The sequence below is a fragment of the Parasteatoda tepidariorum genome, chromosome 11, assembly GCF_982258835.1.
Source record: "Parasteatoda tepidariorum strain Cologne lab strain chromosome 11, Ptep-v5.0, whole genome shotgun sequence".
Taxonomy (NCBI): Eukaryota; Metazoa; Arthropoda; class Arachnida; order Araneae; family Theridiidae; genus Parasteatoda; species Parasteatoda tepidariorum.
In genome coordinates, this window is record NC_141765.1 from 77,423,270 (window position 1) to 77,442,381 (window position 19,112).

A 19,112-nucleotide genomic window follows, 5' to 3' on the forward strand; every position below is an offset into this window, starting at 1 on the left:
ACAATAAAATTACGAAACTTTGCATCATAAATAATATATTACCCTTATAAATAATGATACTTTAATATTAATTAATTATTTGCCGACATAAATTGCTATTTCTATTTTTTTTTTATCATTTCGTATAGAATCGTCTGCAAGAAGAATTTCTCTTTAAAAATTGGATATCTTTAAAATAGTTTACTAACTGTAATAATGAAGAATTCCATATGTCTTTTAGTAGGTTGAAGATTGCAATGAAAAATATTAATTTTGAGCATCGTCAGCTTTTCCAGTGTTGTTTATTAAATCGTAGTGCATCTTTAGTTTTAAACCAATGTATTGAATGTTATGAGAAATTAATTATTATTAATTAATGAAACCTTTCGACCGAGCATTTTAAAATGATCTAAACTTTAAAATTTTAATCAAAACAACATTTGTTTTAGTTTTAGAAGCATTTGGAGACACTTGGAAACTAATTAAACAACATTTGTTTAGTCACGTCTCCAATAATCAAAAAATATAAACGTACTAATAATTGATTTCTATAAATTATTAATAAATTAAAAAAAAGTTGAATTTTCAGTGAATCATACCTCATTTTTAATTTACAAATGAAAATAAAAAACAATGTATTTTAATTCTTCTATAATATTTTTAATTCTTCTATCCAATCCAATCCTATCCAATCTGCCTAATCGTTGAATTTATATTATATATCGTTTAATACAGGGCTGTCCAACTGGCGGCCTGCGGGCCGCATGTGGCCCGCCAACTCATATTGTACGGCCCTCCAACTTCTTATTCTGGCTGATCGGCCTCAGTCTTCCCATTAAAATGTAAGCATAACCCTTCTGTTCCATTGTTTTATAATTAATAATTCATTTATTAATTGTTATTGTACAGCCATTGCAGTTGGACAGTCTAATCTAGATACACGAATGTAAACAAGTGCTGTCACGTAAAAGCCTGAGAGTTCGCATATAATAATTTGGACTGTATGTTCCAACCTAATATACATCTAATTTTATTTCATTCTTAATGGGCGTTAAAATATAGTTCAGGTTTGAGAATAAATAAAGTTTTCACATACGATCGGCAAAAATTATTGTTTAAATATAACTCTATAAAAAATTAATATTAAAGCACCATTGTTGAAAGTTATTTTATGTTATCATTACATGAAAATAGTTAAATTGTATTTTTAAATAAATAATATGATGTATTTCATAATGTATATATTTATTTTCTACTTCAATTATTAATTACTAAAATTGATTTATTCTAATGCGTAGCAAATATAATTCTGTAATTGAATAACTAAAATAAAATGTTTCGTTTTTTTTTTGTTTAGTTATACAGAGAAATTGTTTTGTCACAAAGATCCGAATTTTATATAAAAAGAAGAAAATTGAGTCAATCATTTAAAGGTAAGGAACAATTTTCAACATTTTTGCACGATTTATTTTTTAAATCATTCTACTCAGTCCTTTTCAATCTTCTCAAAATGAAAGTAAAATCAAAATTAATTTTTCTTGAAAGTGAACAGATTTCGATTTTACGTTTGTGTCATCTTATTAATCTGAAACCAAGTTAACTTTTTTGAGAAAGATTTTTATCTTTTGCTGAAATCTGTGAAAATTAATTTTACTGTCAATTTAAGAAAGATATGAAATATTCCTATGAATATTTAAAAAATTACATAAAAATTGTAAATATTCTGATCAATATTCAGTCGAAATTGAATTAGAAAAAAAGACGTCATTCCTTAGGATATCTCATTTCTGAGAAATGCTTGAACTCATTTTTATGCGTAGATGGGGTAACTATTATGAGAATGAATGTCATTTTTTTTAGATGGGGTAACTATTATGAGAATGAATGTCATTTTTTAGATGGGGTAACTATTATGTGAATGAATATAATATTTTTTTTTTGATTTTAGATTCATTTTACATAGATTTTTTAAAGATCTATTGGCTTTTATCTAACTGTACAATATAGAAAGAATGATTGATTTTGAATGATTGATTTGAACCAAAGCGTTTAATCTCTCATTAGACCTAAACGGACAAGATAATTTTAAAACTACACTCTATAACAAAAAAATCGATGCACCAAGAAGCAATCATCCGATTGCTTTGAAATTTCGTATGCATGAATGTTTTGAACAGATATGGCTGGAATGATGCCGACTGGGGACGTATAATCTTTAGCGACGAATCCCGCTTCCAACTGTGTCCTGACGATCATCAAAGACGTGTTTGGAGAAGCACAGGGCAGAGAGGGGGGATCCTGCCTTCACTATTGCACGCCACACCGGCCCTCAACAAGGCATTATGGTCTGGGGTGCCATTTCCTTTGACAGCCGGACCCCTTTGGTCGTCATTAGAGGTACACTTACTGCACAGCGGTACGTCGACGACATCCTAAGACCTGTTTTGCTACCGTTCCTTTTGCAGCATCCTGGGCTGGTTTTTCTGCAGGACAATGCCAGACCACATACGGCACATGTTGCAATGAACTGTCTGCAAGCTTGTCAAACTCTTCCTTGGCTGCCAGATCATCAGATCTCTCCCCCATCGAGCATGTCTGGGATATGATGGGACGGCGATTGCATCTGGCACGGAATGTTGATGACCTCGCTCGACAATTGGGTCGAATTTGGCAGAAAATACCGCAAGAGACCATCCGGGAGCTTTATCGGTCTATGCCACGCCGTGTGGCAGCTTGTATCCAGGCTAGAGGCGGGTCAACACCTTATTGAACTTGTTACTGTAACTCTGCAATAAATTATTCAATTGTTCTGAAATTTTAATCATTTACTATTATTATTTACTATTCCGCTGAGTCAGTAGTTTTTGCCTTTGACTCATTCAAGTCATTTGGTGGAAATTGAAGTGCATGCGCTTTCAGTATGAATATTTGATTTGACCCGTGTTTCTTATAATGGTTTTCGTTAGCTTCCTTACAGATTTTTTCCCCAGTTTCGATTAGATCTTATAGTTTATTTGGCCAGGTACGTGCTCGAATTAGTTCTTTATCATAAATTATTTATTAATTTTGAGAAATAGTTGACTTTCTTGTATTTTGCTGCCACCAACACTGTTGAACTCTCAACCCCCCATGCGTTTACTTTATAATAAACTTTTATCTAATGAGGTAGTGAAGTCTTACCGTTAGCAGGAGCATTTGCAAAAAACTCATCCTGACAAACAAAATAAAGATTTGTCATTTTTCACGTTACAGAAGGCAACTTCGGTCTCAGGGTTACTTGCAACCTCATCACAAAAATGAGGTGATGGTTTGATAGCTTCTTATAATATATCAAAATATATTGTTAAATCTGTTAAAGCTCATACCATCAGAGTTGAGTTGATACTGTCGGTTGTCAAGGAAGTTTTAGAAACTGTTTTACACCATACAGCCGCATTCAATGTAATTAAAAGATATTCCATAAGTAAAGATACAGTGCGGGCACGAAATGATGAGATGGTTGGAGACGTGGAAATTTCTTTATGCAAACTTGTGATAACCAACGAATTTTTCCTTCAAGTTGATGAATCAACCTTGCCATGTAATGTAGGCTTTACTGTAGGCATAGGTCCGGTTTGTAAAGGTAGGAAAAATTACTGCTTTTTGCAAAAAGCTTGATTGTAGATATCAAAGTTAAATCTATTTTTAATACTGTCAAAGATTATTTTAAAGAGAAAAACACTCCTCTTTCGAATAATATGTTCATTGCCACTGATAGGCTCCTGCAATGGTGGGTTTATCGCCCTTTTGCAAAGGGATGCATCAGATATTTTAGCTGTTCACTGCGTGATTCACAGACAGCATTTAGTAGGAAAAAATCTCAGCAACCGTTTGCATCAATCATTGCAATATGCCATATCTGCTGTGAATAAAATTCACAGTAATGCTCACTACAATTGATTATTCAGACATCTGTGTAAGAAAAACAATGAAAAATTCAATCGCTTGCTACTATACACCGAGATTTGCTGGCTTTCCAAAAGATTCTGTCTCAATAGCTATTGAAATCTTTTCGACTATGTGCTTGAGTTCCTCGAAAACAGAGATGTTGCTCTGAGAGACAGATTGCTAGAATTTAAGAAAGACTTTGACTGATTTATCTGTAAAATTTAACGGTGTTAATTTACAATTTCAAGACGACGAGTTCAATTTGATCCCTACAAAATCAGTGATTTCTGCCCTTCTAAAAAAACTCATTTTGTGGAAGCAGAATTTTGGTTGTAATGAGTTCAGCCAAGCAGACGAAATTCGCTCTGATGATGCACAAGAATATTGTCAACACCTTGATACTTTTCTGACAGTTTTAAAGATGTTTTGTTCCATGGAAATCCCTCAATGGGTTTATAGGTTATGAACCCTTTTGTGATTATTGAAACACCAGAGGTTCAGATTTACGAGGAATTGGTCGAACTTTTAACTAATGAAACTTTGAATGATGATCGTCTCACTGAATTTTTACTTAAAGGTAACATCAGTCGTCTCCATCCTGGACTGTAGATTATAGTTAAAAAAATTTTTAATTGTCTTCCCTTCCTTCTAACTTGTCGCACGTGGATTCAGTGATATTACGGATTTTGTAACAAAACGGAGAAATCGACTCAAAATTGTGCAACGAGGAGATTTGCGTCTTCATCTCACTAAAAGTATTGAACCGAGCGTTAAGAAATTGGTTCTGAATCATTAAGTACAATCATCCCACTAACGTAGTTGTTTGAATATTTTGTTGATACTACTTTTTTGCGCTAAAAAAATACTTTGGGTGTTTTTTTAATTATCTAATTAAGAATAAATTATTCTTTTCAAGCATAGGTTTCTTTGTTGTATTTTTTTTCCTTAAACGTATTTATTTTGATCGTAACAAATAGACTGCGATTTCCTGCCGTGAAAAATTATCGAGTTAATGTACACATTATTTAAAAAAAAATTGAAGCGTAAAAAAATTGCCTAAAAATTTTACCTCTTATAAATCAGCACACCTCCCTCCGTCCCCATGCTCCAAATAACTGGATTTTCACAAAGGGGGGCTTTGAAATGTTTTTTGCTCCTTACGGGGGCGGTAACGTTAAAAAGGTTGAGAATCTATGACCTATACTGTCATTCATTTCTATCTATTGCATCCACCTGTAACTACTTTTCTGTGATTTCTGATAGCAGGCATGGCTCAGGGGCTTCTAATGATGTGAAGCGGGTCCCAGTGATGGCTGGTCGATACATATCCCGCTTGCACCGACCACGTGATATATCCTCTGTGGTAAACGGAGTCCCCTTGCCGTCAGGCTAACCGTGGGAGGTTCTCGTACTTTTCCTTTCCATGTAACTCAAATACGGGCTAATTCCATTAAACTGTCCAACACGAAGGCAAATTTCTCTCAATACTTGATCCAATTCTTCCTCTTCTGTATTGGGCTCAAAATTACAAGGCTACGGAGTTTAACATTAGTAGCAGTAGTAAATCCAAAGAATTGGGTCGACTTTTCAACGATGGTTATGAAATAAAATAAAATGATAGCATTCTTATCCACCTACAAGGTTGTATTTAAATTAATTTATAGCTGTTATGATCTTGATATTTAAGACTTATAATATTAATAAGTATCAATTAAGTATTATATTGTTTAAGACATTCGGTGTCTAAATATCGCATAGAGTGGTCAAATATCTGGCACACGTCGGATAAAAAATATTTCTTTTAAATATTTTTAAAAGATTTATTCGAGGATATCCTTTTCTCTAACAAACACTCGGGGGGGGGGATTAGTTAGAGAAGAGGGCCAAATTTGGTGTTCTTAGATAGGTATTTTTTTCAAAATAGAAACGAGTCCATTATTTCCGGGTATCAGTTTATGCAATGTTATTTCTGATGATGTGCCCTCCTAGAAGTTTGTCACAACATTTATGCTCTCCCCTGTTATGTATAACGTTTTTAGCCCCTTAGCAGTAACATATATTTCAGAGAAATGGACCAAAGATGGAAATTTTTTTAACTCTTTATATTTTGTTCTTTAGAGAATTATAAAAGTTAGAAAATGGTTTTTTATTACAAAAATAGAATTTTAAATGCAATAACTACTGTATTTACAATTTTTACATACACATAAAAAAATAATGGATCACACACACATCTTATTCAATTAGAGCATTTAAAACAAAATTTTGAAGCATATAATATTACTAGTATAATATAATATAAAAACACAACAATAGGATTTTCAATACATAAATTTTACAAATTTTTCCCCTCCCTCGATTGAAGTCGAAATCGGTGAAAAACCAGGACCATTAATGCCATCTATTAGGAAAATAGTGAATTAAGTATCCTAAGTAGAAACGAACTCAGCTTCACTAAATAAAAACATTAATTTTTCACCTGCACGAAGTCAGTTCGGGCATCACAAATACTAGTAGTTGGGCGACACTGGCAACAGGTTAAACTTGTCAACAAAATTAGACAAAAAAAATGCCGTTAAAAATACTGTAGCTTAGAGAGAGAAACCAAATGCAGATTTGTTGTTGCTAATCTCGGAAAGGTCTAGCTGCACTAGACGACTCCCATGAATCCGAACACCTCCAAAAAGTTCTCGCAGGACCTCATCTTTACCGAACCCCAAACAAGTCAGAATATGCGCAGGGGAGGCCATGTCTGTCGAGCACCAATGACATTCAGGATAAGTTTTTTGGCTCCGTTTGAAAGTAAGGGATCTAGCGTAGCCACTCAAGCGTAAAAAGGCAGTTTGATGGACTCTCGGTCTGAAAGATTCTCTTGGTTTTTTTGCAAAATACCAAGAGTGGTTGAGAGGAGTTCTTATGGTCTTGTTTAATTTCATTTTTGCCAGGGAAGAAATTTCACTAAAAATGCAGACTTGAAATCAGCGATACGAAAGTATCTAAAATCTGTTCTCATGCAAAAGAAAAAATATGATAAAATGAATGGTTTTATAATACAATCAATGGTTGCAATTTATTTTCGCCTCTTCAGATGAAATGGTTTCATCAAATTAATGTAAATTTGATGAAACCAAGTTAATATTAAATTAAAAGGGGAACTTCCATAAAAAAATACCCATAGTGTCTCCCACCAACTGAACTTTGTTTTTGCACAGAGTTTTTTAGGTAATAGATTTCTCTATACAGAAGTAATTATCGAGATTTTAAAAAACTTTATGCCATAGTTCTATTTGTCCTGAAGGTCTATGTTAGCTGTAAAGGTTTGCTTTAAGATATTGCAACCGTTAAAATACGTTTTTGAAATTTCTGCGATCGATACAAAAGTTTAAAAAGTGGTAGCAAAGCTTATTCGTTTCCACTCTATTTTTCAAAGAAATTACTCACTCGAGATTATCACAAACATAAATGATTCAATATATACAGTCTATGGCCAAATTATTAAACGCACTGTAAGATTCGATGTAAAATCTTAATTATCAGGTTATACTATGCAGCTTTATTGATTTTACGTGGTTGCTCTTATTTACGTTCGCGTATCTATTGGTTATATTAGACTATACATAATATAAATTCGACGACTGGATAAATTTGACGATACGTAATATTATTATGGAATATTTATTATATCAGGTATTATATTAGTATAGTATAACAATTAGACCAAATTATTAGACGTATTGCAGTGTTTAAATAATGACATGCTTTGCACGGGTGTATATACAATACTTTTATATTTAAACATACATGCAATGGGTTTTTATTCGGGTGATTTTTATATACTTCCTATTTGTATTAATTTTTAAAATATTGCATTATAATATTAACCGATTGATACACGTACATAAACAAATACAAATCGGATTCAGTCTCGTAAAAACAATAAAGCTGTATGGTATCACCTCATAATTAAAATTTTACATCGAATCTTTCAGTGAGTCTAATAATTTGTCCAGGGACTGAAATAGATAAGCATTATAGGGCTTATCTATAAACGATCGGAAGCATAAGAGCGATATAGTGCATAAGAACAAGCAAGTGCATAAGTATGAGCAAGGGCATACTAAATGAAAGGTTTAATAGAAGATGTGGTTTTTATAAATATACATGTTGGTGACTTAGGAGTTTCTCTACTCGTTATTAACGAAGATAATGATATGGACGAGAACAAGTATCATACTTCTGTAATCTTATCTTAGGCTGAATTTATTTAAATGTACAAGAGCGACTTTAGGGTTTAGATATTCACCAACCAGATCTCCAGCACTTATACCAGAGACTGTCTTGAGTGGTCAACTCTTCTTCGAACATTATCCAGAGCCAGAAAACAGCGTTGTTCATCAAGTAGGACCCTTTCTAACAGGATCTGTTTTATTTTCCACGTGATGATTTTTTTTATATCCGTCGTTGAACAGCTGACACAATTTTGGGTTTACAACTGCTAATGTTCAACTCCGCAGCCTTGTAATTTTGAACCAACCCAGAAGACAAGGAAACTCCTGGATCAGTACCCCCAGAGGTATTGATTTGTCATGGGGACATGGAGGACTCGACAGATTTAACGTGCATCAGTCACCATTTACTACACGGGAATTCTTCGGCGGGTGGGGATCGAACCCACGAGCTCTTGGGCTCAGTGCCCTACCAACCAGGCTATCCCTGCCTAAGCCATCGTTCTCCTAATGAAATATTTTTGTTTGATTCTGTGACCACTTTTTCTTCTTTCGATGAGCATTATTATGTTTTTATATTATAATCATTGTGTCTGTTGTTTTGCTTGTATTATATCAACCTACATCGCCTTTCATTCAAATCTCTCCAGTAGATCTTTTAAACACCAATGTACTATTAAGCACCAATGTAACTAATGAAAACTCAGATATCGACATTGAAAAGAATGGCTGTTTGATTACTTTACAAACAAGAATCTTCTTTCCGAAGGAATGGGAGGAAAGTATTATCGATTCTTTCCAAGTAAGGTGGATAAACTGCAGTGATGCGGTCATGAAGAAAGAGCGCTTACGATCTCGATTGTTTTTTCTTCATTCGACTCTTAAATAAGGTGAAAAACAATTTCTTTTAGTATATGCCCCATACATATATATTTAAGCAATGAATATAAATTTCTGGAGGCATAGAGAGGATTGTGACAGGGTAAAAGCTCTGTCGTGTCTACACTGATCAGTTTGTCTCTAGAAAAAGCTACTGAAGAGTTTGGTCTCCCAGCTAGAGGAAACATCTACCAGAAGACTTTTTAACCATGGCTGATGGAATCGCCTTAGTTGGTCGATCCAGAAACTTTGTTACAGAGGCATTCAATTTATTAGAAGCTGGTAAATTAGGCTGAAAAATAAACAATGATGCACCTAATCCATAACCATTTACTGTGAAGACATCTTGGAATCATAACTCCTATTAACAATGATTTGACCGTCGTGGTAAACAGTGGACTGTCAAATTCATGACCTGAAAAGAAATTTAAAAACAAAAAGTGAGATGAAACTAATTTGACCTAATATGCTTTATAGGAGTAAATGCTAGGTAATAACCAAGTTACATGAAAATAAATTATTGAAAATATTAGGAAAAGTCAATGAGAGTAACAATTGGAGATCCTTGTTTAACTTTGAAATCTCTTAAAGCCATAAAATGTAATAGACTGTAATGACATATATTTCGCTCTGATGATACAGAAAAAAGTTTACTAATCCCATTGAAAACAGAAGACGGCTTGACTCGAACTTTCATATAGTAAATAAGGGAAACTGCAGATAGGGGATCTCAAAGACTACTTGGGACTTCCTTGAAAGAAGAAGAATGAACTATTCAATTATACTAAGAAATTCCTAAAATATAAAAAATGCTGATTCTTTATTATAAGTATTAATAATGTAATTTTCAAGCGTGCAAATAAAGGCAAAATAAAACTATTTGAAGATCTTCGTATTTTGTTAAGCCAATTTGGCAAAATTTAACGCATTTGCAGTTAAGTGCAAAATTGTTGCTTCAAATTTGCAAATGAACTTTCTGCCAACATATATAGGGTAAACTAGCCAGTGAAGGAATACTTAAGCTTCGCTTGCCTTTTAAAAAATCATCTTGTCCCGATTGATAAATCTTTCTCTCTATGATAATTAGTTAAGCATTCTATTAAATTGTTACGTATTTCTTACTCTTGACTTCTTTCATTTTATTCTCCATCTGCGCATTGTAATAGAGGGCGTTGTTTTCTTTAGTTTTTAGTGTTTCCTTTTCCTTCTGCTTGCTTGTGAAATCGTTGTTTGACCCGGTTAAGTGAGTTTTTATTTTTTCTGATGATTTTGTTTGGGTTTCTTTTCTAAATTTGTTATTTGTATTTCTTGTTTTTTCCTGGACTTCTATACAAAACCATCGGGGTACTGAGGGAGTTAATTGAGGCATTTGCTTCTCCCTCAATTAGAAATGGTTTTGTTTTATGGCTACCGGGTCCGGTACCCCCTGAAGACGTCGGTTTCGATGGTCATATTTTTATTTCCTTCGCTTCCTTTATTGATACTTTTTTTTGAAATTTCTGCTGCTTTTTAGAGCGTTTTTTTTCAAAGAAATTTTATCTATTTAGAATTAAAAATATTTGTGTTTTTTTTAGTATTCTCTCTATGATCATCATAGTTTTCATAAGGTACGGAAATTTCAATACTACCTACAACGTTTTTTATAGATGGGTCAAGAGTTTCAGTGTCATCCAAACCTTCTTCATCTGTTAATTCATCTACTTCAGGTGGCAAAGCAATAATTTCGGACTCCTCCGAAAATAGATATTCTACAGCTGCTTCGGCAGTTTTAAAAACTTTTTTCGCCACATCTTGAGCACCTATAAAGTAAACTAAATAGAAAATTTAATGAATCCGCCCAGCGTCCTATTTTTAGAACAGTAGTTTAAATTTGAAATTAAAACTAATAAAAGAAATAATTTTAGAACATTATAAGATACAGTGAACTTTCATTTTTGCGCCGGTGTAAGAGGCCAAGAGAAAAAAGCGCATAAGTGAAAAACTTCAAAATTCTAAAACGAAACGCAAATTGCAGTGACAATATGAATAAATATGTTTCTAAAGATTAAATGTTAATATTTATACTGCTTTGGTATTTACTATAATTATACAAAGATAAAATTTAACATACTTTAAGACAATTTATTTTCTTACAAAATAATCTTAATACATGTTTGTATTTGTTTTTGCCGACGTTATTCAAAAACAGTTTTTTCCAGTTCATATAAATGGGATAAGGGGTAGTTTCCGAAGGAAAATTAAATTGTAAATAGTCAGGAATAGTGTCCAAAACTTTCAATACTGCTGCGTGATTTGAAGGAACTTTATCATCTCGTCAGTATCATCCACCACGTTCTCATCGTTCACAAGTTTTAGTTAGATATAAATGAACTGCTCTTCACAAAAAATTTGAGTTTTATGTTAGGGGGGAAACATCACATGATAAATTTCTAAGAAAAGTACTTGACGTCATAATATGCTGCACAATAAGTTGTTCAAGTACTTCTATCACTAAACAGATCACTTATTTTTATTTACTCATAATGTCCGTCTGACTGCAAGTAAGTGATCGCGGTCTCTTTCATCTTTCGTATTCCAGGTGTCTTTTTTTTCTCTAGAAAACAGCATGGGAGTAAAACTAACCTCTGGACAAGAGGAATAGTCATTTTCTAAAAGATGAATGGGCTTCCATTGTTGTTGGTGTAACAGATAAGACACCCTTTTCAAAATTCTAGAAAGAATGTCTTTCCAGAAACAGCAAAAATGAAAAGATCACAGGGGGAAGCAAATTCAATAGGATCTAACAACATATATTTCTTTTTATCTGTAACAAGGATTGCTTCTTTGCTTCATTTTTAATTTAAAACATTTTTTTTTAAAAAAAGAAGGAATATTTAAAGGACTAAAAAATTAAAATGTTTGCCTAAAATTTCGACGCATAATTGAAAAATTTATTTTTAGAGCGACGCATAAACAAAGGATGTTTATCATTATTTTCCTATCCAATGTACTGGGACCTATAAAAATCGTCGTATAAATAAAAAAGGTGCATAAAAGAGGTGGTGCATAAGTGAGAGGTCACTGTATCTGTTAATGGAAAATCTGAAACATAAATTCTGAAAAAATATTTAAACTTACCTTTAAAACCTTTTCGTACGATTACAATGATATTCAGCAAGAAAAAATCAGGAAAATGGCGAAGTTTACGTGTCTGCAGCTGGCTGAAAAATGCTTCCATCCGGTCCTAACTGGTTTAAGTATGTAGGGTGAAACCATTACTCTTCAGGGGGTAGAAAAAGAATAGGCAAAACGTTGAATAGCTTTATTTATAATGGTGAAAATGAACTGTCCTATAACCATGATGCTGGGCGGAAACTGGTTAACACTTGCTGTTCATTCACTGGAAAATCTATGCCTAGTAAAGGAACATGCCTGCTCCTTCACTGGTTAGAAGCTGTTTTTTGTATTTTTAACATACTTTTGATGCGAAACATCACTAAAGGTGCAAGAAAATTAAAGTTTTTCTTTCATTTTCATTAACTTAGAAAAACCCCAGTAAAGGAACACTTGTTCCTTCACTGGTTTTTCATCATTTGGTGATCCAGTGAATAAACATCCCCTTATCTCAGTACTTGATTATGCTATGATGCTTAAAAAAAAAAAAAAACGTAACTTCAATAACTATATTTTGAATTCTCTTCTACACAGTGAGAAAAATAAAACTATTAATTCCACTTCAAACATATAAATACAAACACTCACCTTATAATTTTTTCAAAGAAACAAGGTGTTGCAGAGATAATAACAAATTCAAAAATTTTTCCAGAGAAGTCTATATGACCAGGTAATCCAAAACATTGCTAGATGACTTCCTATTGTTTGACAGTAAGCTATTGTTACCAATCATTCTAAAAAAAAAAACTTTAAAATTCTTATTTTTAATCAATATATATGAAATGTTCCTTCACTGGGTAGTTCTCCTTCACTGGTTGGTTTACCCTACGCTCTTCCAACCGAAGGAACTTATAACCATTTATGCATTAATTTAGGACATAAATTAGTGAGAAAAAAACGCTTTATTTCATTTAAAAATGTCGAAATATTTGCTACAAGAATTTGAAACGCAATGCAGAAAAAAATTTTTAAATCTTAATTTAAAAAAGAAACACATGCTTTTGAAAGTGCATTTACTGAACAATTTCCTTCATGTAAAGGAATAGCTAGGTAAAAAAAAAAAATTCCTTTTCACACATTACAAGAAACTATTTTTGAGTCCTGTATGAAAATAAAGCAGAGTCGCGTGCTCTCATTCTTAAAAGTAGGGCAGAGTTTTTGAATCTTTTCAATACTTTGAAGAATTTTCCGATTTTTCACAGCTCAAAAATAAATCAAATTTATTTAAAAAAATGCTTTAAGCTATCCTTTATTTGTTTATAACTACAGAGAGTTCCTCAACAATTATCCCCACTTTTCTGATTGTTCCACACATCACCTAGTGTGTAGGAAACGGAGTGATGCTTGGAGTTCTTTTCACGCTTTTCTTGAATATCGATGTTGAGCCTTACAAATAAGCAGTTTTGAATCCTGGTTGCAATGGAAACATGATATATTAGAGTAGTTTCCATAAAGAAGAAAAAAGGGCGTGATGCAACAACTCATAGAAAAGAAGAAAAAAGGCCTTCGGTTACCGTTAGCGATGAATCTGAAAATTTAATAGGTTTAACATGTCATCTTATTTACTAATCCGTATGAAGGCCTTCTCTCTGTAGAGAGGTGTAGGGTGAAGCATGTCAATGTTTGCATGACTGTATTGAAAAAATAAGGTGACAAAGGACAAAATACCATCCCTGTCTTTCTGTTCAACATTCGCAAACATCGATTACATGTCCGCTAAAGTTCTGCTAATATTTTCAGCAAGGTCATTGATTTGAGGATGATAAGCCGTTATGAGAGATTCGAAAGGACTTGAAAAGTTCAAATACAATTTAAATGTCCAATATCACAACCTTCGGCGAATGCATGTTTTAGAATATCATCTAAAAAAACATAGCTATTTCGGGGTCGTCAGTACGATTCTAATGTCCATTATCACAACGCTTGGTGTATCCATGATTTAGAAAATCTCCACATGATAAAAACAATGCCATTTCGGGAGCCTCAGTGCAATTCCAATGTTCATTAACACAACCCTTGATGAATCCGTGCTTTAGAATATCACCTCAAGAAAAAAACAAAGCTATTTCGGGAGCCTCAGTACAATTCCAATATCCATTAACACAGCCTCAGTTCAATTCCAATGTCCATTAACGCAACCCTTGGTGTATCCATGTTTTAGAAAATCTCCACAAGATAAAAGCAATGCCATTTCGGGAGTCTCAGTGCAATTCCAATGTTCATTAACACAACCCTTGATGAATCCATGCTTTAGAATATCATCTCAAGAAAACAACAAAGCTATTTCGGGGGCCTCAGTACAATTCCAATATTCATTAACACAGCCTCAGATTAATTCCAATGTCCATTAACGCAACCCTTGGTTAATCCATGTTTAAGAAAATCTCATCAATATAAAAACATAGCCATTTCGGGAGCCTCAGTACAGGAGAATGCTTTTGTTCTAGCAAATCGTGTAAGATTATTTGTGTTTACCACAACCCCTGCTTTGACTTCGGAGACCGTTCCAGGATATCTGTTTCAATTAGATGAAGAGGTAATTTTCCTAGCTGATAGCTAGGAGGCAGTTGTGGAATACTTTTTCCCCATTGGCATTAATTGCTATGATACATATCTTCGAACTTTTCACTAAATACGAGCTTCCCATTAATTGTTATTTTGTTCCACTTTAAATATTGCGGAGATTTTCAGGTTAGCATGTATGCTATAACAAACTTGTCTTTAGCTTAATATATTCAAATGTATTTTACCGTTATTTCTTTTTTTTTACTTCAAAAAAGTGAAAAAAAGGGAAATATTTTAAAATCTGCTTACTTAAAATTTGTCATACATGTTCTCTACCTATGCCTAGAGAATATACTACCCACTATCTAGTATGATAATTAATTTTCATTTCAAATTCAAATTTTGAAAAAAATAATTGTATCCAGTGCCTTGTCGACAATTTAGGTCCATAACTCTTCCATCTCTGAATAGTAAATTCACTGACCAAGATATTCTATCGTTTAGGATCCAACTAATATGGTCACGAGTCGAGTCCAGGAAAGGACATGATGTCGTGCAATTAGCAAAGGCACTTCTTCTGTTGTCATTACAGCCAAATGTCACTGCACTATCCTAATGGACACGTCCCGCATTGATGACCGTGATCTGTTAACACTGACAATTTTACGCACACGTCTCGATCATTAAAGGCAGGCCACTACGATATCCTGAGAGTATTCTCGGCACACTTTACATTTAGATAGGTTGAAAGAATTTACAAAATGAACTGTTCCATTCGTCTAGATCCAACTATTATTCGAAGTCTGTTAATTCTCATATCGCGGAAATAATTTTCTCACAAACATTCTTAGCTGAATAGCTTGAACACAAATACTGCCTTTGCACGGCCCAAATATACATTTTGTACGCAATTTTACTGACACCTGCATGTTTGCATATTGCTATACTTTAACTTTTGTTGCCTCAGTATGTGTATACATATGTTTCTATATTAAAACTGCACTCACTTGTGATTAGATCAGACAAACAAGCCAAATGACTGATTTATGTATTTTGCTTTGCCCGTTGTTTGAACTTGTACAGCTAATTTCCTAAGTGCTTCTACTTTCCATGCTTCAAATCAAGAGAAATTACAGGCCAGTCGAGAATTTTGCAGCCAGATGAATTTTGCCGTTATTATCTGTAAAGATAGGGACATCATGTCCACCCTGAATACTGAACAGCAACATATGAACACTAATCATAATATTAAATAAAACGTATAATATATGACCCTAGCAGCAAAATAACTTTGGTCCTCATTGGACCAATATTCACGAATATTGTCTCAATAAGGGTTTAAAGAGCTGATATTGGTCCTATATAGAATTGTCCCGTTCATCCGATATTTTACAGCCAGTTTACAACCTATATAAGCCCTATATAGAATTGTCAGTTTCACCCGATATTTTAGATTCATTTTTCAGCTAATATAGGATCAGCTCTCTAAAGACCGATATTTTTCCTACATAGGACCAATATTAAAAAATCTAGTCATCTCAATATTGGTTCCTTGGCGCATATTCATATAGGACCCAGATTGAGCCAAACTGGAGTCAAGATAAAATTTTTGCTAGAAGATATGTAACATAATATATGGCATAACATATGGCATAACATAAGCATCAGTTATGGACTACCCTTTCTCCTTGACAGCAAAACTAAATGAGTCCCTCTCATGCTTACGTAAAAAAGTCCCTCGTTTTTTGCTCTAAATTTGACTTTTTATGTAGTAATCTAACTTTACGATTAAATTCGAAAAACAAAAATGTTCTTTTTTGACCTTTCACTGATTAAAATTCTTGATCTCTGAAACTTGTAGAAGAAATTTTTTTCCGTTTTTCCTTTCCTTTAAATGTAGATTTGAAATTTTTCCAAGCGTAATATTTTTTAAAAAAATAAATTTTAATATTTTATCTCATCATTGTTCCTATAAGCAAAAATAAGCTAATCATAAGACCCAATCCCCCCCCCTTCTTAATATAAGATGGATTTCTTATATAAATGTAATTTTTGGCAAAAGTTACTCAAAAGATAATCCAAAATTAAGATAATTGCTATGAATATGATTCCAGGACATGCTTCTCAATGACTTCCCTTCAAGCGCAGTATTCAATAAAATTAAAATAATTCAGAACAAAAACTCTTATAACCAGAACATTCGATCAAATTTTATTCGATATACTGACTGTGGAAAAATTATTCGACGTACTATAAGATTCTATGTAAAATATCAATTATCAGGTGATACTAAACAGTTTCGTTGTTTTTACGCGACTGAAACCGGTTTGCACTTGTTCACGATCGTGTATAAATTGGTTATATTTGACGATATATAATATAAATTCGAAGTTTATTAGACGATATATTATATAAATATAGAATATTTAATATATAAGGTAATATATTATTATATTGTAATAATTAGATCAAATTGTTAGGCGCATTGTAGTTTTTTAATAATGACATGTTCTGCATTAGTTTATAAGCAATAGTTTTATATTTAATGGGCTTTTATCCGGGCGATTTTAATATACTTCCTCTATGTATTTATTTGTAACGTATTGCATTGCTATGATAACCAATTGATAAACGGACATAAACAAGAGCAAATCGGTATCAGTCGCGTCTAAACAATAGTATAACTTGTTAATTAAGATTTTACATAGAAACTCTTCTAATAATTTGGACTGTAGTATAATAAAAAATTGCTGTGATTAATTAAAAGATTCTATATTATTGTTACCATATATCTTTTCAAAATCCCACTAAAATACAGTAAGATTTTCTTCACAGATTCATAGGATTTTCTGTTCTAGAAAAGAGAAAGAATCTATAAAGAGTATTGATTTTGACACACATATCCATTTCTCAAAATAATATTTGTTTAAATAGAAGGAAAAATCATTCAACTTAATGAACTTTTATTTGAGAAAGGCGAAAAGTTATGATCTTTTAATGAGAAATTTCTCTAATTACGATCACTCATTACTACGAATCAATTTCAGACAATACTTCAAAGAACAATGGTTTCATTTAATACTATTACTTAAAGTGAAGTATGAATTAATTTATACATACATATTTCGATATTCTTTAATTACCATTGTATTTAGTAGCGCAATATTACCTTGTTAAATAGTATATTTAATAGTAGAATAGAATAAAATGCACTAAAAGTTTGTTCTAACGACAATTTGCGCTAGCAAATGTGGTTATCTTATGGAGAGATTGTCGTTATAAGTAAATACTCATATTTAGTGTTAAAATAGCAATAAATAGGACTATAATAGGAAATATTTTCCTTTAATTTTAAACCACTGCACTGTTGGAATCTTCATTCTAAAATTATGGTAAAAAAAACCTATAGCAGTCTGTCCCTCCAATTAACTGTAAAGTTTAAGGTAATGAAAATTTTTTACCTTTGTGGTTTTTCAACCATTTACAAATAGCGGTTTTTTAACCATTTACAACTAGCATGGTTTCAATACTGTAAGAAAGAAATTTTACTGGACATTAGAGATAGTTGAGCAGCTTTATAGTACTGCCATCTATGCGTGAAGAGAGTATCGTATTCTAATAGCCCAGGGTCACAAATTGGGAATGGCATCATGTGTTGAGGGAAATATTGAGATGTCTATGCAGAACTCTAGTTCTGAATGTGGCAGATTAGCCCTCTCGGCTTTAATATGCAAGGTGGATTCATTAAGTGGGCATAGTTGCTGTGATCAAATTTTGACCCTAATAGGTTTTCTTCAAATACCTTCTTTAATTAGGCTTTTATTCGAATATGCTAAAATAACAATTTCTAACTGCGTATTTCGAAATTTTTTAATTTCTTACAGCTCTTCCTATAGGGTACTGTATTGTCTTCCACACACTAAACCATAGCTCTACGAATGAAGTATACAAATTATACTTTATTAAAATTTGCATCGAATCCTAGAAAAATATTAATAAATTATTCAAATAAAAATTATTTTCCAATTTTATATTTCAGTTTTCTTTTTGTGTAAAATTAGGGTTAAAAGTGTTTTACTTAAAATTACGCTTTATATTATAAACATAATAACTGAAAAACTGAACAATAAAAATAAATTTGTTCTAAATAATGAAGTTGCGCAAAGCTATAGGAAAAGTAGGAAAAGAACTTCATATCTATATTCTACACTCACTCACACATTTACAATTATCTTATTATCTTATGAAAAGAATATTATATATATATATATATATATATATATATATATATTCAAAAACGGAAACTAAAAAAAGGAAAAGATATAATCTCTTAATCAGCTCACACGATTATATCCACACACAGTGTGCTTTTTAATATTGTATCAATATAGCCAAAACAAAATATATCAATACAATAGTGTGAAGAGCACTCAAAAAAATTTA

General features: G+C 32.5%; 1 protein-coding gene across 1 annotated transcript in view; it reads left to right on the forward strand.

Moving 5' to 3' along the window:
- The window catches only part of LOC107452026 (teneurin-a-like), a 301,547-nt gene that overhangs the window by 27,832 nt on the left and 254,603 nt on the right, over positions 1–19,112 (forward strand). Inside the window, exon 2 of the mRNA XM_087155352.1 lies at positions 1,337–1,412. The gene's annotated coding sequence lies outside the window, so the exon portion shown is untranslated. The remainder of the gene's footprint in view (positions 1–1,336; positions 1,413–19,112) is intronic.